At 51.9% G+C, this 21,338-nt stretch overlaps 1 long non-coding RNA gene across 1 annotated transcript; it reads right to left on the bottom strand.

Annotated features, from left to right (window-relative positions):
• Positions 1-347: 347 nt before the first annotated feature.
• Positions 348-19,064, bottom strand: LOC121476770. The gene is made up of 4 exons (XR_005984028.1): positions 16,837-19,064; positions 5,585-5,675; positions 5,159-5,289; positions 348-749 (listed from the first exon to the last, which is right to left on the bottom strand). It is a non-coding gene; the product is annotated as an uncharacterized LOC121476770 (long non-coding RNA).
• Positions 19,065-21,338: the final 2,274 nt, after the last annotated feature.

The following is a 21,338-nucleotide window of genomic DNA, read 5'->3' as shown; positions in this document are numbered from 1 at the left end:
CACCCCTTCTTTTCAAAGTCTTACGATCTGTCTTTCAAAAACCTCCACGGTACAAAAACGAAACAAAACAAAACACCTCCACAGTGTGTCCCAAATGCACTTTTAAAACAGCACATTTTGGGGCAGCCCAGGTGGCTCAGTGGTCTAGCGCCGCCTTCAGCCCAGGGTGTGATCCTGGGGACCTAGGATCGAGTCCCACGTCGGGCTCCCTGGATGGAGCCTGCTTCTCCCTCTGCCTGTGTCTCTGCCTCTCTCTCTCTCTCCCTGTGTCTCTTGTGAATAAATAAAAAAATAAAATAAAATAAAATAAAAAATAAAACAGCACACTTTATTGAGGGATAATTTATACACAAGCAACGGTATGGTTTCCGGTGTACAATGTGATGGATGCGGGCAGATGTCTACACCCCTGGAACCACCACCACAATCACGGTACAAAGAGATTCCCTGTGGCCCGTGCAGTCTGTTGGGCCCGGGTCTAGGGCCCAATTCGCACACTGCTTCCGTCACTAGAGATCAGTTTTGCGCTCTCCTTTGACGTGTTGTGATGATTCTGAGATGCATCCACGGGGGGGACATACCCGTAATGTTTCCCTTTCTACCGCAGTGCGGTGCTCCCCTTGGCTCCTCCCGGTGTTTCTAGTTGGGGTTCCTGTGGGGAAGGCCTCTGCGAACGTCTGCGTATTACCTCTGGGTGGACGTCACCTTTCACTTCTCTCGGGTTAATACCAGTGAGCGGAGTGGCCGGGCTGTACCGCAAACAGGTGGATGTCCAACGCCGAAGCCACTTGCCCACTGCTTCAATCTCCTCCCATTCCTCCTACCCACCTTTGAGCCAGACTGAACTACTTTCTTTTTCTCAGACGCGTCCTAAGATCTCCTGCCTCCGTGCCTTCCTTCAGGTTGATTCTTTGGCCTGCAGCACCCCTTTCCAGATCTTTCCATGTACCTTAGCTGGGTTCAAGCGCTCCCTCCTTCTCCCTCGTGGTTGGAGGTGACTGCTCCCCCTTGGAAAGCCCCAGAGCCATACCATTCTGTCCGTCTTAGAGCTTGTCTCTACCAGAGCCTAAGTGTCCCTGATGGCAGGCTCCAGTGTGGAGGCTCCCACCCCCACAGGGCCTAGCTGAGCTCCTTGCATAGGGCAGGTATCCGGTGACTGTTAAGGAATGCAATGTGCAGGGCATGGAAAGGCCAGCACATCTGGAGTTTGAGGAAAGGGGGGAGGTAAATCACTCGGACAGGAGGAAGCTAGTGGTGGCCACAGTAGCTCCTTTGCAACAGCCTCATTTGAAAACAGACTCCGGGGCAGCCCTGGTGACTCAGTGGTTTAGCACCACCTTTGGCCTGGGGTGTGATCCTGGAGACGGGGGATCGAGCCCCGCGCTGGGCTCCCTGCATGGAGCCTGCTTCTGTCTCTGCCTCTCTCTCTCTCTCTCTCTGTGTCTCTCGTGAATGAATAAATAAAATCTTTTAAAAATGTTTTTAAAAATTTAAAATATTTATTTAAAAAAGAAAGAAAGAAAACAGACTAAGTGTTAACTTAGTGATAAACTAAGCATCTTCCTTCGGCTCAGGTCATGATCTCAGGGTCTTGGGATTGAGCCCCACATCGGGCTCTCTGCTCAGTGGGGCACCTGCTTCTCCTTCTCCTTCTGCCCTCTCCTGGCTCCTGATCTCTCTCTCTCTCTCTAATAAATAAAGAAATATCTTAAAAAATAAAAATAATATAAATAAGTAAACAGGAAAGAAAAGAAAAGCAGACTAAGAACTTGTCCACCTATGTGATGTGTGGTGTCATTCAAAGGGTGGCAAGATATCTTGGTTCTCGGTGCCCCCAACACAGCCCTCCTCCAAGTGATGTGCCTGCATATCTGACATTCCATCATTAAATATCCACTCCTATTTAAGAATTGAGAATCAACAATTGGTAATTTCACAAATAGAGACAACCAAGCATTTAAGTGCCTCCTGATGAAAGGACATGATGCCAGCTATGAGACTATCTTGTGAAAAAGAGCAAACCTGAAGCTAGTATCAAAGTACGGCCACCCCAGGGACAGAGGATATATTAGACTCAGTAGGTGATGCCGTCGCAAAATCCTGACTGGTGGTGGTGGTAGCGGTGGTGGAGAGGGGGAACTCTAAAGAGCAAATAACTGTCTTTTTTTTAAACAAATAAATTGAAAGAAAAAAGAGAGTCAAACTATAGATTAAGAGACTAAAAAGACAGATCAGCTCATTGCGATTTATGGACTTTTTTTAAAGTTTTTTTTTTTTTAATTTTTATTTATGATAGTCACAGAGAGAGAGAGAGAGAGAGAGAGAGAGAGAGAGGCAGAGACACAGGCAGAAGGAGAAGCAGGCTCCATGCACCGGAAGCACGATGTGGGATTCGATCCCGGGTCTCCAGGATCGCACCCTGGGCCAAAGGCAGGCGCCAAACCACTGCACCACCCAGGGATCCCTTATGGACCTTTTTTGGATCCCAATTGGAGTAACTTGTAATAAAAATCTATGATGTTGATATTATGGGTTTTTGTTTTTGCTTTTGTTTTTTTTAGTCCATCTTTTAGATTATGGAGCAAGAGAGAAGTGGATGGTGATATAGATGAAACCAGACTGGCAATAAGTTGGTAACTCCTGAGGCTGGATGATGGGAACATAAAGGTTCATTATATTACTGAAATTTCCATAATCAAAAATTGAAAAATTAAAAAGGACTGCCTTTGGGTCACATTTTTGGGGCTCCAATAGGCCTTTTCCAAAATGCAAGCCCTGGGATGCCCGGTGGCTCAGTGGTTGAGCGTTGGCCTTTGGCCCAGGGCGTGACCCCAGGGTCCTGGGTTCAAGTCCTGCATCAGGGTCCTCACAGGGAGCCTGCTTCTCCCTCTGCTGTGTCTCTGCCTCTCTCCATATGTCTCTCATGAATAAACAAAATCCTAAAAAAAAAAACCCACAAGCCTTCCCAGTAGATTAGCACATTAATAAAAGATAAACCATTAACATTTTAGCGCCTGATGGCTTCCGGTAGCCGACATGAAATATTCGCCTTCCTCAACCCGGCCTTTCGGCAGCCTGCGCCCCACCTGCTCTGGGTTCTCCCTCCCTGAACCTTAGCCAGTCCCCCAGCCCCCCGCTCTCCTGCATCCATCCCCTTCTGTTTGTCTCTTACTGCCTCCTCTTCCATTCTCTACTTGGCCAAACCCACCCATCTTGAAAGCTCCAGACCGACGTGGCTCCCCCGAGTGCCCCCCATCCCCGCCTCCAGCACACAGCCCCGCACCCCCAGATGCACCCCGAACAGCCCCGATGCAACTGCAGTTCGCCAACGCTCAGCGCATCATGTTAGATCGGGATGGAGAATTCTGGGGTCTTCTCCAACTCAAATCAAAATAGACGTTTTTGGTGGATTGACTATGTGGATATATATAATAAATAAATAAATAGGAATATTTTAAATTTACTTTTTCATTCTAAACCATGGGTTTGGGATCCCTGGGTGGCGCAGCGGTTTGGCGCCTGCCTTTGGCCCGGGGCGCGATCCTGGAGACCCGGGATCGAATCCCACGTCGGGCTCCCGGTGCATGGAGCCTGCTTCTCCCTGTGCCTATGTCTCTGCTTCTCTCTCTCTCACTGTGTGCCTATCATAAATAAATAAAATTAAAAAAAAATTAAAAAAAAAATAAACCATGGGTTTTTAGTCCTTTCCTTTCCTATGGCCCTCTGTGGTAGCCTGGTGAAGCCTATGAACCTCTTCTCAAAATAATATTTTTAAATGTATAAAATAAAGTACATATGATTACAAAGGACACCACTGAAATACAGTTATCACAGTATTAAACAAACTTATAATAAAGTCATATTTGCTTCTTAGTGCATTAAATGAGAAGATTCACTGGCAGGTCTAATAACTACTAAAATATTAAAGAAATGATGAGTGTGAAGGATATTCTGAGCTATTTGTACAACTATGTTGTCCTAAGTGACTTCTGTTAGTGACAAAGTCATAGGTATTGGTCTTACTACTGTGGTGTGTTGCCTGCATTCAGAATTGAAAAAATTACTAATTTTCAGCTAGAGGTTAATGAAAATGTACTTTTTTTTCCTACCCAAGTGCATACCTCCTGGATTTTTATTTTATTATTATTATTATTATTATTGCCATTGAATTCTCCTTGGGTCCTTCTGCTTGGGTTGGAGAGAAAGTCTTACTTAGTGCTAGTGTGGCCTTTTTTTTAAAGATTTTATTTATTTATTCATGAGAGACACACAGAGAGAGAGGCAGAGACACATGCAGAGGGAGAAGCAGCATCCATGCAGGGAGCCTGATGTGGGAATCGATCCCGGGTCTTCAGGATCACGCCCTGGGCCAAAGGCAGAGGCTCAACCACTGAGCCACCCAGGCGTTCCCACCCCCCTTTTTTTTAAAAATTCATGAAAGATACAGAGGGAGAAGCAGGCTCCCTGTGGGGAGCCCAGTATGGGACTGGATCCCAGGACCCCAGGATCACGACCTGAGCCGAAGGCAGACGCTCAACCACTGAGCCACCCAGGTGCCCCTACCTCCTGGATTTTATCCATAGGAGGTGGGAAGGGGTGTTCATGGACCCCGGGGCAACAACTCCTTATAATATTAATTTTCATACCTAACTTTGGAGTCATAATTTTATGTTTGTGGCCTTCAATAGGGCCTCCCCAGTGATATCAGCTTTAGGCCCTACAAAACCTGGATCTTTCCTGTACACCCAGGCAATGACCACTTGTCACCATCTTCACAGTGAACACAGGGGTGGAGGTAGGGGGCAGGCAAGCCACTGGCACCTTCCACCTGTCACTACCCACCGGCTGGCTGACGCCTCTGCCCCAAGCCTGGTCTGCTCTCCCCTGAGCCTAGACAATCTCGGGGACCCCTCTGCGGGGTCACTCCTCTGTGACCCCTCCACAGCTTCCCACCTCCCCGGAGGAGGCTCCCCGGGATGCGGCCCGTCCCGTGATTTCATCTCCAGCACCTCCCTCTGCTTGCTCGTCCCGGGAGTTCCGCGTGGCTCCCCTCCTCTCCTAAGGCCTCAGCTATCCTGCCAGGAAGGAAGGCCTTTCCTAACCAACCACCCAGCGGAGCACCCTGCTCCACGTGGGGTCACCTGCTGACCACACTTACCTGCTGCTGTCTAACCTCCCGGTGCACCCATCAGAGTGAAGTTCCACGAACCCAGGGACGTGTATTTTTTTTTTCTTCTTTTCAGTTTTGGTGTCCAGAATACTCTCCAGTAGGCACTTCATACATATTTGCTGAATAAATTACAAAATAGGAACTCGCATCAGAAGAGACTGGGGGCTTAAAATCTAACAAGAGTGTTGCCATTAAGCAAAATTTCATCTGGAAAGAAGGAATGCCAGGAAGGGGCCTAAAATTCACATTTCTGTAAAGCAGATGTCCCCCCTCCCCGCGAGGTGTCCTCTGACTTCGTGAAGAGAGTAAAAGGCCGGGCGCTGGCTCCCCCACGATGCCTGCCCCAGGAGGGACGCATTTCAAGACGTTGGTGGGGGAAGGGACCGTCACAGGGTGATGTTTACAGGTGTTTACCGTCTGCTTTTGGTGCAGCGCCAAATCTTCTGGAAACATTCAAAGGACACAGACTTTTGGGGGCGACTTGTGGACCCCCCTGCACATCATCCTAGGAAAAATCAAAGACCACAGTTCAGAACCACACCCACGGCCCTGGAGAGGGGGGCGGACTTCCGTGGGCCGGGCGATGGCCGGATCCCTGTCCCTGTCCCGTCCTGGCCCCCCCTCCCCCCGCCTCTGTCGCGGCCACTCCCCGCCCCGGGAGCCCCGCCCCCGCCACCTGTGCCCGCAGCCCAGAGCGCAGGGCTCCCGGAGCTGGGGTTGGGCAGGACCCGGCTTTCCCCCGAGTGCGGGGGCGGGGCCGTCGGGGACGGGATGGGGACAGGGACGGGACTGGGGCAGGACAGGGATGGGGACAGGTCAGGACAGGGATGGGGACAGGACGGGGACAGGGACGGGGACAGGGGCAGGGGACGGGACGGGGACGGGACAGGGACAAGACAGGGACGGGACGGGGACAGGGGCAGGGGACAGGACGGGACAGGGACGGGGACAGGTCAGGACAGGGATGGGGACAGGTCAGGACAGGGATGGGGACAGGACGGGGACAGGGACGAGACAGGGACAGGACGGGGACAGGGACGGGGACAGGGGCAGGGGATAGGACGGGGATGGGACAGGGACGGGGACAGGACAGGGATGGGGACGGGACAGGGACGAGACAGGGACGGGACGGGGACAGGGGCAGGGATGGGACGGGGACGGGACAGGGACAGGGACGAGACAGGGACGGGACGGGGACAGGGACGGGGACAGGACAGGGATGGGGACAGGTCAGGACAGGGATGGGGACAGGATGGGGACAAGGACGGGGACAGGACAGGGACAGGGACGAGACAGGGACGGGGGACAGGGACGGGGACCGGGGCAGGGGACGGGACAAGGACGGGGACAGGGACGGGGACAGGACAGGGACAGGGACGAGACAGGGACAGGGGATGGGACGGGGACAGGGACGGGACCGGGGCGGGGGCCGGGCCCGGGCCGCGGGGCGGCAGGAGGGCCGGGGGTGGGGAGCGCAGCTCGCTCCGCGCCGCCAGGCCCGCCAGGCCCGCCAGGCCCCCCAGGCCCCCAGCAGCGGCTCCTCCGCGAAGCGGGTTCCCCGGGCGACGCCGCAGGGGGCGACCGCGGGGGGAGGGGCCGCGGGGGGGCGGGGGCTGGGACTCCGCGGGGTGCCGGAGCCGTCCTGGAGGGTGGAAATGCACCATGACGGGGGCGGGGGGGGGTGTTGGGGTGGGGGCGCGGGGGGAGAGGGGGAGGGAGACAGGGAGACAGGGAGAGAGGGAGAGAGGTGTTGCTTCTAGATAGGTCTTTGCAGAAAGATGCCAAACATTCCCTTGGGGATGAAGGGAAATGCTGCTGTTGGCGCATTAAGCTCAGTCTAATTCTGTTCTATTTTATGCTGCGGACACTGGGACGGCCAAGGCGGTTACCCTGAGCTCCTGAGAACTTCTTCTTCCCGAGGGTGCTGACACCTGCCGTGCAAGGTTCCTGTGCATCACCTTGGATCCGAGGTCTCTAAAGCTCTCTACACATGTGCTGTCGCCCTTTTGTATCTTTTTGTGATTATTTAGCCTCCCCTATTCCTGCCCTTTTCTAACCGCCCCCCCCTCCCAAATAAGGCAAAGGCAGGCAAAATGCTGACATGGTGGGGGGGCAGGGTGGGAAGGGAAGACAAACGGATAGTGAATACCTGAAATCTTGCCCCGGGGTCTTCTGGAACTAACCAAAATTAAGTATATGAGGGCAGCTGAGTGAGTAGTTGTCATTCTAGCTCTCAAGAAAAACTTAAACTTTTCAAGCACTTCTCCAGGACTTGCCAAGGGAATTAGACTGCGCAGGGAGGCTGCTATGATTTCACCAAAATGTGTACAAGCAGTAACTGCAACCCATTCGTTGCGCCACTAGGGTATAGATACACGTGGGGGAAAGAATGAAAAATATCTGCAATAAGTTAAAAAAAAAAAAGTAAAAGTACTTAGGTGAATTTTTCTTTTTGGAAATCACCGCCCGGGTGCGGCTTCCCTAAGTTAACCCCCCACCTGGCCACGTCCTCCTAGGGCCCGGGGCTCGGGAGGTGTAATTCCTTGGACGCCAGCAGGGGGCGCCCCCGCCCGCTTCCTACAAAACTCCAGGGCCTAGTTCATTCTAAAGACTCGGTGAGACGCAGGCAGCCCCTGGGCTGTTCCAGCGCTTGGGCGTCTCCTCCCGGGAAGGTGGTGTGTGGGATGCACGGCTGGGGACCCTGGGTCCACCGGTGTGAACTGGAAGGTGACTGGGCTCATGCCCACTGTTGGATTTTAAAGTCTTGGGCCTTGTTTTCTGTTGTGGTTTGCTGCTGAGGGGGAGGCTCCCTCTCCCCTCTCTCAACTTGTCCACCTCCCAGGTTCTTGCAGCGGTTCCCCAGCAGTGTGGTTAGAGCCTAATGAACAGGTAGGTATGGATGCGAGGGGGGGTGTCCATCCACAGGTGAGTGGGAGCAGCTCCGCAGAATCCAAAGAGCTTCTTAACATGTTCTAAAAGTTAAAAGTTTTTATATTTTGGGTTTTTTTTTTTTTTCTTTATTCAGGAGAGACAGATTGAGAGAGAGAGAGAGGCAGAGACACAGGCAGAGGGAGAAGCAGGCTCCATGCAGGAGCCTAATGTGGGACTCGATCCTAGGACCCGGGGATCCCACAGCCTGAGCCACAGGCAGACACACTAAACCGCTGAGCCACCCAGGTGCCCCTAAAAGTGAAAAGTTCTGAATAAATACTGGGATTCCTTTTATTTTCAAATACCTCTCTGAATCTCCTTAGCCTTGTTTACTGTGACTCACTGTATCAAATATTTATTGCCGTGTAACACCCAAATGTAGTGTTTTAAAACAACAATAAACACTTATTGTTATCTGGCAGCTTCTATAGGTTTAAGAGCTGGGGCGTGACTCAGCTAGGTGGTTCTAGCTTGGGGCCTCTCTCATCAAGTTGTCAAAGTGTTAACTGGGTCTGCCATCATCTGAGTCTGGCTGGGCCGGAGGATCCACTTCCAAGAAGCTCCTTCACATGACTGTTGGTAGGAAGCCGTAATTCCTCACCCCGTGGGTCATCATAGGACTGCTTGGGTGTCCCAGCGAGGCAGCTGGTTTTGCCCAGAGTGAGAGATCCAACAGACAGCAAGGCAGAAACCACAATATCGTTTAGGACCTAGCTTTGGAAGTCACACACCATCATTCCCTCGACATCTAATGCTTGCACAGGTCAGCCATATTCAACATGGGAGGGGCCCACCCAAGGGTGTGAATTCCAGAAGGTAGGGACCATCCAAGAGGCCCTTGGAGGCTGTCTACCGCTTGGCTTGTTTTCAGGATGCACATTTAAGGGGTCCCTGGGGGCTCAGTTGGTTAAGCATCTGCCTTTGGCTCAGGTCATGATCTCGGGGCCCTTGGACTGAACACCAGGTTGGGCTCCCTGCTTCTCCCTCCCCCTCTGCCCTTCCCTACCCCACCGTCTCATGCTCTCTCTCCAAAAAAAACTTAAAGAAAAAAAGAATATACACTTAAATATCTTTTCAAATGTACGTTTTACCTTGTTTAATGTTATTGAAAATGAACACTTGCACCACTTTTTACATGTGTACCAGAAGGTTTCTTTTCCTATGAGCACAAAGGCCTCCCTCTTCCGGTCAGAAAACAACAAATAATATACGTATGACATCTCACAACTATAAAAACTGATGTGTTGGGGAGAGGTTGTCCACTTTCTGGTTGGGAATGTTCTCATTTCTTTCCGCATTCAGACTCTCTCTAGCAAATGACAAGTCATACTAATAAAATTCAATTCGGGTCACTCGGGGGAGTTTCTGGATCATTTTTGCTTCATAATTAACAACCCCAAGACTTTTTTTGGTATGACCTGACACTAGCCATTCCTGAATGGTGCCTGGAATGATTCTTATATTCTCTCTTCACAGATGAGGGCTCCAAGGCAGAGAGGTTTTAAGCAACCTCTGAATTGGACAACGGCTGAGAAACTACAGTTTCGACTCATCGCGACCCTGGATGCCATTAAAAAGTTAAGAGAATGACTCTTGCTCAGCAGAGAGCCTGCATTTCTGTCAACAGTAGAGGCTGTGGCCAGGCATCAAGTAGCTATGTCACTGACCCTCACACGAAATGGATGTTGCAACAGTGCCAACAGAGGGTCCTTGGCTTCAGAAACAAACCTGTGTGCAATGCCCTTTGTAATGACTATTATTATTATTAGTATTTTTAAAGACATTATTTATTCATGAGAGGCACAAAGAGTGAGGCAGAGACATAGAGACATGGACAGATGCTTCCCTGCGGGGACCCCATCCCAGGACCCCAGGATCATGACCCAAGCCAAAGGCAGACGCCCAACTGCTGAGCCACCCAGACGTCCTGAGAGACCTGAGTTTAAATTCTCCTGTCACTTCTCATTGGCTGTGTGACTCACGGCACTTTATTTAGTCTCTGGTTCAGTTCATGCCTCTGGAATATAGAGGTAATTACATTCACCTTGCTGGGTAGTTGTGAGGTGACTGATTGATTGGGCGATTGATCTACCTAAAACATAACATGACATTACATAGGATTTTTCTCTTTAAAAAACTGAATAAACTCTGGAGGAAAATCAGGGCAGTGAGAATATGTGATGTCCCAAATTGAGGTCCCTCACATGCTGGCATTTCAGGATCCCCAGAACCACGGCCAGCTCCCACCTGCTCACCACAAAGCAAAGGCTGTTAGTTGACAAGTCCTGCCCACACACAGAGCTCCTAATCAAACATCCAATTCCCTCACTTTAAAAATGTGACTAGGCAAGAATCATCAAGAAAGCCTTCAGCACAAAAGAGAGAGACAGTTCACAAGAAACAGAAAACAAATAATTCAGGGGACAGAAAAGAACGTCGACAAACAATACCCTCTAATTAGTATCCTCAGTGAAGAGAAATCCACAAAAGGAGCTTTTATAAAGGATGTCATGAAATAAAAAAAAAATCAAAGAACAGAGCTTTTGGAGATGGGATAATTTTAATACAAAAACCTTCTTAATTGGGGGTGCCTGGCTGGCTCAGTTGTAGAGCATGAGACTCTTGACTTGGGGTCGTGAATTCAAGCCCCGTGTTGGGCCTAGAGCTTATTTAAAAATTTTTTTTTAATCTTTTTTTTTAAAGATTTTATTTATTTATTCATAGAGACACAGAGAGAGAGAGAGGCAGAGGCACAGGCAGAGGGACAAGCAGGCTCCACGCAGGGAGCCCGACGTGGGACTCGATCCAGGGTCCCCAGGATCAAAACCCGGGCTGCAAGCAGCACTAAACCACTGCACCACCAGGGCTGCCCTAAAATCTTCTTAATTGAAGGACTGGAGAATTAAAATGGGGCCATTTTTCAGAACACATTTCATTATAAGGCAAAATGAAAAATTGAAAGAAAAGATTAGACACTTAAAGAATCAATCCAGGAACCAACCTCTGATCGATAGTAGCTCAAAAGAAAGAGAACAGAGAAAATGCAAGAGAGGAAATTTTGAAAGAAATATAACAAATAATTTCCCTGAGACGAAGGGGTGTCTTTAGACTGAATGCCATATTGAGTGTTGAGCCCAGGAAGTGTAGAAAGCCCCAGACTGGGACCCTTCAGGGATCTCAATGTTTTATAACAGATTTGACGAGGTGTCCTAGCACGGTTCACACTTAGTAGGACATCAGAACCCTGAAGAAAAAAAAAAAGCTCCAGTAAAGAAAAATATTAATATTAGTCTCAGGAAGTATACACTCTGTACCAGGAGTTCACAGAAGCACTACTCTACTCAATCACTGCATCATTAGCCCTCTGCGTGGGTGTCATCACCATTCCTACTTCACAGACAAGGAAACTGGAGTCTCAGAGCCAGCAACTAGCAACAGAGCCAGGTTGGAAACTGGAGCAGTCTACGGGTAGAGCCTGCATCCTTAACCATTACGCACCCTGCCTCGCAACACTTCACCCCCAAGGAAGGAGGTGCGGCTTCCCCAGCAATACTGGGTGCTAAAACAAAATGGCCCAATGCCTCAGTATTTCTGAAGAAGATGATTTCAACCAGGAATTCTATCCCCAGCTAAATTATTAATGAAATATGAGGGAGAAAGAAGATATTTTCAGGCATTTCAGAGGGAGAACACTTACTTCCTATATATCCTTTCTTAGGAAGTTAGTTGAGGATGTAATCCTCAAAAATGAAGGGGAAACCAAAAAAAAAAAAAAAAAAAAAAGTCGTAAGAGAACTCCCAGAATGACAGACATGTAATCCAGTGTAAATCAAGATGACCGAAGTTTCCAGAGGGGAAAGAGGAGCTCTGTGGAATAGCTAGCATTATTGAAAACTTGAGTGTATGGACAGTCGGCAAATACACGTATGTCTAGATAAATGTATAAAGAAAAGTATGGCTAGATAAAGATACAGAGGGGAAGAAAAAAGATATATTTGAACTCCAGAGGGGCACCTGGCTGGCTTAGTCGGTAGAGTGCGTGACTCTTGATCTTGGGGTTGAGAGTCTGAGCCCCACGTTGGGTGTAGAGATTACTTAGAGGCTTCAAAAAAATCTTAAAAAAGAAAAACCCAACCAACTTCAGGAAAACAAAAAGCTCTAAGAAGAAAGTCATGGTCTAGATGAAAAGAGACTAGAAAGGAGGAGGTAGACGTGGCATAGGTAGCGTTTTTGTTTTTCCTCCTAAGTGCTCTGTGCTGGTCGATCTGTTAGCCGCAGACACGGTATCTAAGGAGCTAAGCGTTCATAGTTGAGTGGGTTGAAATAGGGAGAGGCTGATTCCTTCACGCGGTAGCTGATTCTATAGCAAGATTCTGAAGCAAAAACAGAAACAGGCAACCAGAAATAGGAAGGCGTGGAGCACATTTAAACTCCGAAGGAAAGGGCAGCCCGGGTGGCTCAGCGGTTTAGCGCCACCTTCAGCCCAGGGTGTGATCCTGGGGGCCCGGGATGGAGTCCCACGTCGGGCTCCCCGCAGGGATCCTGCTTCTCCCTCTGCCTGTGTCTCTGCCTCTCTCTCTCTCTCTGTGTCTCTCATGAATAAATAAATAAAATCTTAAAAACAAAAAGACTCTGAAGAAAACTTGCACAAGTAGAAATTTGACCTTCAATAGGTAGAAATAAACTTGTTCAGTTACTGAAAAAATATCTTTAAAGGCAGAGAAAGGTCACTGCAGGTGTATTTGAAATAAATTCATGCTCCTCGTGAATTTTCACAGATTTGCACACCGTATACACACTAATTCCTGAAATAGGAGCTGAACTGTGCTGGCCGTCGGGCCTGGACACACCATGACTGGTACCGCCTGATGCTCATGAGGATGCCCACTGCTCCCTCAAGGCGGGAGCCCCCTAACCAGGTGTGGTCGCACAGGGATCCAAGGGCAGGACGCTCAGGGCAGCGCTGTTTACAAAATAAAGCAGAAGAAAACAAAAGCCAAAGCCAGGAATGCCCTAAATGTATGTTAGTAGTGGAGCATTTGAGTAAAATTATGATACATCCACATCACAAGTCCCGAGAGCTGTTAGGAGGACGGGAAGATGCCCGCTGTGTATTAAGTGAAAGGGGCAATTTGCCAGGAGGGTATATACGACATGTCTCTTCGTATTAAATACAGGAGTTTGTGCATGCTGGAAAATGGAGTTTTATGATTAAAAAAAAAAAAGGAAAAAACAACCATAATTTGTAAAATAAAATGCATGAGGCCTCTTTTGTCGTCAGCTACTCTGGGGAGTGAAGAAGGGCGGCACGGGGGTCAAGGATGCAGGGGGGCAAGGCTGGAAGGCCAGGCAGGGCTGTGGGGAAGCAGCAAGAAGGGGTGCCCGGCGGAGCTCAGCGGCGGGTTGGGGGGTGGTGAACAGGGCCAGTGCATCTCGGGGCCCAAGGCCTAGTGGGCGCCCATCCTGCTGGCCCACCTTGGGGGGTGCTCACACCCACAGGCACGGCTCCCGTGTGCTGAGCGCCCCCTCAGCGGGCACCCGTGCCCACCGCTTGGGAGGCCACGGAATGAGCCCCTTTCACGCTGGGACAGAGCTGACAGTGCGACTTAGAGAGCAGGTAGCGGGCCTTGGCTCCCTTGGCCGCTGCGAGATGGAAGCCCAGAGTCGGAGAGCAGATGCCAACTTCTACGAGGGGCCTAACCGCTTACTTGTCCCACAAATGACTTATTTTAATCAATTACTTAATTAATTTTCTCTTATCCGTTTTTTATGCTTTGCTGCAGTGGGAACCGATGCAAATGGGAAACATGTCCCAGTAGGTTGCAGCCCCCGGAGCTTGTGGGCAGCTTGTCCAGGCAGGTGACAAGCACAGGGACTGATGTGAGCTTTGGGGGGCGCAGGACCTGCAGGGGGGTGAAGGGGGCAGGGAGAGAAACCGAGGCAGGGGAAGAGCGGAGGTTGGACACAGACACTGGAGGAGAAAGCTGCGAGGAGCTAGAGGGGAGAGGAGGGGGAGGAGGGGGAGGAAGAGGGGGAGAAGGGGGGAGGGGGAAGGGAGGGCCATTGTTTGGCCTGGGCCCTGCCTGGGCCCCACGATGCCCTCCCACAGACCCAGGGGCACGCTTTCCCAGCCAGGGGGCCACACCACCTGCGCTCCCTGTCCGCGCTGCTGCCCGCAGAATCCCCACATCCAGTCTAACCAACCACCTCCATTTCCATTGCCGCCTCCTCCACCTCCACCACCACCACCTCCACTGGCACCTCCACCACCATCACTACCACCTCCACCTCCGCCTCCACCTCCACCACCTCCTCCACTTCCTTCACCTCCACCACCTCCTCCACTGCCACCACCACCTCTACCTCCACCTCCGCCTCCACCTCCACCGCCACCTCTACCTTTACCTCCACCTCTGCCTCTGCCACTGCCACACCTCTCTGATGGTTTGGATTTACTGCCAAACTCCTTCAACCGTAACTCCCCTGGCTCATCTCGCCCTGCTCCACCGTGGCCCTGACCCCTATCTCCAGGCCGCCGTCTCTAGCTGGATACCTTCCGGTTCAGGCCCTGACTGCAGGTTCCTGCTCAAGTCCAAGTGGGCGTTGTCAGTGCATTTCCTCCATTAGTCTATAGCGAATAAATCAAACACCGTCATCATCATTTCATCTGGGGCCTTCTCCTTCGTTCCCCATGTGGGTCGCTAACAGGTTCTTTCTTTCTTCAGGACATCTTCCTCCTCTCCCTGTCCGTTTCCATCTCGGCTCTCAACTTTGGTTATTGCATCTGTTCATCTACTTGACAAAGATTTATTAAATGTCTCTCGTGTGCCAAGCAATGTGCTGGATAGAGAGTCATCGGCGCTCGTTCCAGATTCCATCGTGGCAGCCGGAGCAGCAGACACAGGGCCTCCACACATGGCAGGGGGTGTCCCCCGCCGCCCCTGGCCTCCTGCACCCCTGCTGACTAACCGGGCAGGCAGTCTGAGCTTCAGCACCAGTTCCGACCACACGCTTCCTCCCCAGGTTCTGGGAGCTGCAAGTAGTGCCACTACCGCATCATTTTCCTGTTGCCCGTGAATGGTCCCTCTAGCGCATTTCTAGAAAGAGGAAACTTAAAATGTCAGCAAGAAGGACTCTTGCAAATCCCCTTCGGGCCTGTTTCCTGGCAGAGTGACACCACTGAGGACAGGGCTCCTGAAGCATGGAGATTTGAGAAAGACAACCGAAGGGACACGGCCATCGCCAGGTTGAGCAGGTTTCGGGAGCTCGGTACTGGTACCGAGTCAGACTCGGAACGCGGTGTTGTGCGGAGCATGAGCTCAGTGCCTGACTAGCCTGCGGTAAACGGGAACACCCTGGAATGGGTGCTCAAGAAATGGGCACTGATGTGGGACTGAATCCGGGTCTCCAGGATCACGCCCTGGGCCGAAGGCAGGCGCTAAACCGCCGAGCCACCCAGGGATCCCTCAACAATCATTAATTTGGATACTTCCACAGTCTCATTTCTTTACATCCTTCCAATTTCTTTCAAATTCTAGGCAGCGGGGCCTGAAGCAATTTTGCAAGGCCTCAGACTTCCCTCCATGCAGGTGGCCAAGAGCCGTGAGGGTGATCGCTCACCTCTCAGCCCAGCACATCCGTCCTTTGCATCTCTCCACTCTGAGGGACGAGCGGTTTCTTCATCCTTCATCAAGTCTCTCTGCTGCCAAGTGAGAGGACAGTGCCAGGTGCCCCAAGAACTCGCTGACACTCCTGCGGGTCTCAAGGAGCTGCTAAACGTCCTTTGTCAGGTCCTCGAAAAACATGCTGGAACGGCAGCCCCCAGGCCGACCCACCGCGGGCTTTCAGCTGCACAGCGCGGTTTTCCGCCACGCCGAGCTCGGAGGTCAGTCCCAGTGTCTCCAGCCCGCGTGCTAGCACTGCGACTCAACCCAATTTAAATTAACTTGGCAAGGGAGCTTTCATGAGCTGTGCCATCACCACCCTCTCCTAGCCCAAAAGTAGATCTTGTGTAGGTGTAGTCTCCACTTTGATAAATGACGGAGTTGTGCACTCGTGTTATCTGAGGATGGAAGGCGGCGAGTGGTTGTTTGCAAAATAAGGTTTATTCATCATTGCAAGAAGTCTGGAACGAGCTCTCCTGTCAAGCTGGCTCAAGGCAGGAGAAGCCGACTGTTGCACCAAAACACACATGTGCCCAGGGTCCTCGTCATCCCACCACCAGGTGAGGGCCTTGCTGGCTCCAGGAGGTCTGAGGTCTGCCTCTCGTGCCGGGCCCGGTAAGGACCCTGCGTCACCTACCTCCACTTCACACGGCTCTGAACCCCAAGGCACGGGGGGCGCGGGGGTGCGATGGACAGTGTCTGCCCTGCAAGGAACGGCCGTGGAGAGGCATCGTCTCCAACTATTCCTAGCGCTCTTGTCCCCTCCGGGGTAGGAGCCAGTCCTCGGGCAGGGACATCAGAGCAGACACTGCAAGAGAAGAAGCCGAGGCACCGGAGAGCCCAAGGGACTGGCCTGGGGATCCTGAAGGCTGTTTACACACACTGGGGCACCGAGTGTTGGCTTCCTCCTCTCGTGGTCTACACCAGGACACTCACCCCAAGAGGTAAAGGGACGGGGGTGTGTCATGGGCTGCTTGCCAGCTCTGTGACCCTGGGGTGAGACCCGGCCTTGGGGTACCCAATCCCAGAGCTCTAAACTAGCACGAGGCTCTAGGGCTGGCCAGTATTTACCTTTGTGCTTTTCCCCCCAAACTGCAGTCACTATTCGGTCTGTTTGGTAAAGACAATCGCCACCATCCAATGTTGCTTCTTCTCTGTCCTCAGCTTCTCATCCCTGTTAACAGCTTTCGGCCCTTTCCCGCGAAACGGCGAGCAAGGGGAGGAGAAACGCAGGCTACTGTTCTCACTCGGGGCAGCAGCCCTGGAAACAGAGTCAACAAGAAACGTTGATTGAGTGGATGCTATGGGGCAGGCCCTGAGCCACCTCACAAACTCTGCTCACTCCCCCACCCCAGTCCCTGCTGGGCACAGGTAGCCCCGTCCTGGGGTTCCAGGTGATGGCACGGAGGCCTCACGACGCTCCAGCTGCTGGCGTGGAGTCAAGCTCGGGGGCTCGGCGTGGGCTGGGGGGGTCATACGCGACAGGTACATACCACTGTGCATCAGGGAAAGCCCGGAACCTCCCGACAAGCGGCTCCTGGCCAGGAAACCACCACCACCCCGGTGATTCCTTCTGCTGTTGAAAATGTTGATGGGTGCGATTGCGTCAGACCTGCTTGATGGTCAGAAATAACTTGGGCGGGGGGGTCAGCCCCGGTGGCTCGGCAGTTTAGCGCCGCCTTCAGCCCAGGGCGTGATCCTGGAGACCCGGGATCGAGACCCACATCGGGCTCCCTGTGTGGAGCCTGCATCTCCCTGTGCCTGTGTCTCTGCGTCTCTCTGGGTCTCTCATGAATAAATAAAATCTTAAAAAAAAAAAAAAAGAAATAACTTGGGGGTGTCAGGGATGCCCAGTGGGGCTCGGCCGGTTAAGTGTCTGACTCTTGGGTTTGGCTCCGGTCATGATCTCAGGGTCATGGCATCGAGGCCCACATCGGGCTCCTCACTCAGCAGTTTGCAGGAGGTTCTCCCTCGCCCTCTGCCCCTCCGCCTGCATGCTCACTCGCGCGCGCGCTCTCTCTCTCCAATAAACACATCTTAAACCAAAACCTGGAGCTTTATAGGAATATAGAGCTGGGGCCCCTCCCGAGGGATGTTTCAGTGCCCCCCGGGGAGTGCCCAGCCCCCCGCATTTCACCCCCTGGCCCCCGGGATTCTGGGGACTTGGGGGCATGGAGAGTCCCAGGCCGCAGGGAGGCCGCAGCTCCGCCACCATCAGGCCGCGGGGGGCGGCTCGCAGGCCAGGGACAGAGGTGGCTGCCGGATTCCCTGAGACGCTGCTGCTCTCACGGCCACGCGGGTTCTTTCCCCTGACGCGGCCTGTGCGGCCTGTGCGGACGCTGTTCCTCCCTTCTGTAGGGGGGTGGTCCATCCTCCCCCGGGAATCCTAGCAATTCCAGGAACTCTAGAACTGGAAAGGCCTTCCCCCCTTCCTTTTCCCCCGCCCCTTAGGATCCTAGGCCTTCCCCCCAGGGCTCTATTTCTTCAGTTGGCACAGAATCGTATAGAAACAACAGGGGGGCGCCGCCCTCGGGTGGAGCTGGAGGCGCTGGGGCTGCTCTCCGGGGTGCCCAGTCATCAGCCCTTCTTCCACCGCAGCACCCCCCCCTGCCGCAGCTGCAGCTGGGCCTGCCTCCCGTGCTTCTCCCCACCCATCAGGTTAGGGGTGGACGGACAGCCCTCCGATTCCCCTGGGAAATCTGGTGACGGGACCCAGAGCTAGTCAGCTGTGGGAGGCCGAGGGGCAGAGCCGGGGCGACTGGACGCCGGAGCTGGCCCCATGCTAAGACAAAGCAGGACGCACGCTGTGGTCCGAGGGGCCGACGCCTGCGGAGGTAGGACGGGGCGGGCAAGAGCTGGGGGGCAGCTGCAGGAGCCCAAGTGAGCGCAGTAGAGCAACCCCTCCGCTTGGGAGGCCGGCTAGACGGGCCTCTCCAAACCAGAAAGGACGTTGGGGTTCATCCTTGCCAAGCTCTCCCCTAGACGGACCCTCTCTTTCCCGCTCACCAGCTTCTCCTAGGCCGCCACAAATTTCTCCTCCAGACTACTGGTGACAGCAGCTGACCTAGGTGGCAAATATAAGCATTCGGTGTGCCGGGGAACGTGGAACCTGGTTCTAACTTGCTGCCTCGTACTTCTCTAACGGATGTGATGCCCTTGCCAATCGACATATTCGATTTTTTTTCATGAGGATATCAACCAACATGGCCCAACTGAAGGTTGTCTTTTTTTTTAAGTTTATGATTATTAAGATTTTATTTATTTATTTATTCATGAGAGACACAGAGCGAGCGAGAGACAGAGGCAGAGACACAGGCAGAGGGAGGAGCAGGCCCCATGCAGGGAGCCCGACATCCCCGGACTCCAGGACTATGTCCTGGGCCAAGGCAGGCGCTAAACTGCTGAGCCACCCAGGGATCCCTATTATTATTAGTAGTAGTAGTAGTAGTAGTAATCTCTCTCCTCAACATTGTGCTCAAACTCAAGACCCCAAGATCAAGATCGTGTGCTCTTCCAACTGAGCAGCCAGGGGCCCCAATGAAGTTTTTGTTTTTAGATGTGATTTTTTTTTTTGAAGTTTTATATATTTATTCATGAGAGACACAGAGAGAGGCAGAGACACAGGCAGAGGGAGAAGCAGGCTCCTTGCTGGGAGCCTGATGTGGGACTCGATCCCGGGTCTCTAGGATCACGCCCTGGGCTGAAGGCAGCACTAAACCGCTGAGCCACTCGGGCGTCCCTTTTTAGAATCCTGTTTTTCTTTTTTGTCCTTTCTCGGTTGGTTACTTGGTATTCACCTGCAACTGCATGCAGAGGTGCCCGCGCTTCCCCGTACTGTTTGCAGGCTAAGGTTTGATCGGTTTAATTGAATAAGGGCTCCCCACCTTCAGAAGCTGCCACTGAACAGGTCCGTCTGGCCGGGCTCAGCGCAGGACCGGCCCACGTCCGGCAGAGCACAGGGCAAGAGAAAGGCACACTGGCTCTCTTCCCGGATCGTGGCTCCATGAGGAGGAAGACTCCTCGTCCAAGGGCGGGAGCCTGCGACCGGGCATGTTGGGAGGCAGCACCATTAGCAAAAGCTGCAGCTCAAGCTGCCTTGAGTTCTGACCGCAGCGCCACTGTGACACAGTTAAGAACCCACCTTGGTTTTCTCTGCTTTAAAAAACAGATCCCTTACCTCCCCGGTTACAGTAGGAAATCATGGTTCAAACTTGCCTTTTCAAAGATTTAGCAAATCGGCGATGGGTTTCTCATCCCTCAGCGACACTTCTGGAATATGCTGTGGGCGTATTAATGACTCAGCCCATTGTTGGCTTTTCGGGGACCCTCTCCCAATGGATTTAATTCAAGGCCTCCAGCTCTTCTCTCCTGGAGATGGAATGTACCTCCTCCGTTAACGCTTGGAGAATTCGTCAGGGAACAGAGCAGGTTGGCAGGCCCTGACCGGCCTCCCACCTTTCCCTGATGAGAGCATCCTGCAGACTCCTGGGCTGAGCAGCATTGGAAGCCCGAGTCTCCCCTGGCAGCTGCCCGACCCCAGCACCTAGGGTGGTGCCTAGGATGCAGCAGGGTGAAATTCAATACGGTCTGATGCAGTCGATCCTCTTCTACAGTCTTCTAGGGAGAGGGTCCTCCTTGATGGCAGGACGGTTTTTCCACAACTAACACCCAGGGGGTAGAGCTAGAGCTGTACGTATCTTTGGAGTGGCCTTGACGTCATAAAAGGTATGCTCTCCCTTTGGGCTTTGCATATACACATATATATGACATATTTCACATCTGTGCTATACACATTAATCGCTGACATACTGTCATTGTAAAAATATACACATAAGGACAAATCCCACCTTGCCTTGCCTCCCTATCCTAGTCTCCCTAGATGGAGCACTGTGAAAAGATTGGTGCATTTCCTAATGTTTTCCTGTGTGCTTACAGATGTATGTGCTGATGTAGAAATACATATTTTGTGGGGGGAGTACCCAGGTGGCTCAGTAGGTAGAGCGCACTTTTTTTTTTTTTAAAGATTTTATTTCTTTTAGAGAGAGTGCACGCACATGAGCAAGAGGAGGGGCAGAGGGAGAAGCAGGTTCCCCCCGAGCAGGGAGCCTGACTCGACTTGGGGCTCAATCCCAGGACCCTGAGATCATGACCTGAGCTGAAGGCAGATGCTTAACTGAGCCACCCAGGCGCCCCCTCATTCTCAATCTTAGATCACAGGAAATCTCTTCACCCTGGTCCTGCCACTGTTACATCTGACAACGATTAGGTATCTTGTAGGCGTTAAGAGCACAAGACTGTTCATGACCATGAAGTAGATAGAGCATGCAACTCTTGGTCTTAAGGTTGTGAGTTCAAGCCCCATATTGGGTGTGGGGCCTACTTAAAAAAATATATTTTGTTTTTATTAATATAAATAGGACCTTACTATTAAGTTTTGAAACTTTTTATACTTAATGAACCCTTCCCAGTCAATATATTCATCTAATATTTAACTGTTGCAGACATTCCATAATATAGATGAGTCATAGTTTATTTACCATTTCCCCGTTAGACATGTTTCCATGTTCATTCTA

Source organism: Vulpes lagopus, chromosome 16, assembly GCF_018345385.1.
Source record: "Vulpes lagopus strain Blue_001 chromosome 16, ASM1834538v1, whole genome shotgun sequence".
NCBI lineage: Eukaryota > Metazoa > Chordata > Mammalia > Carnivora > Canidae > Vulpes > Vulpes lagopus.
Note: the sequence above shows the minus strand (reverse complement) of the source record. Positions and strands in the feature narration are given on the sequence as shown.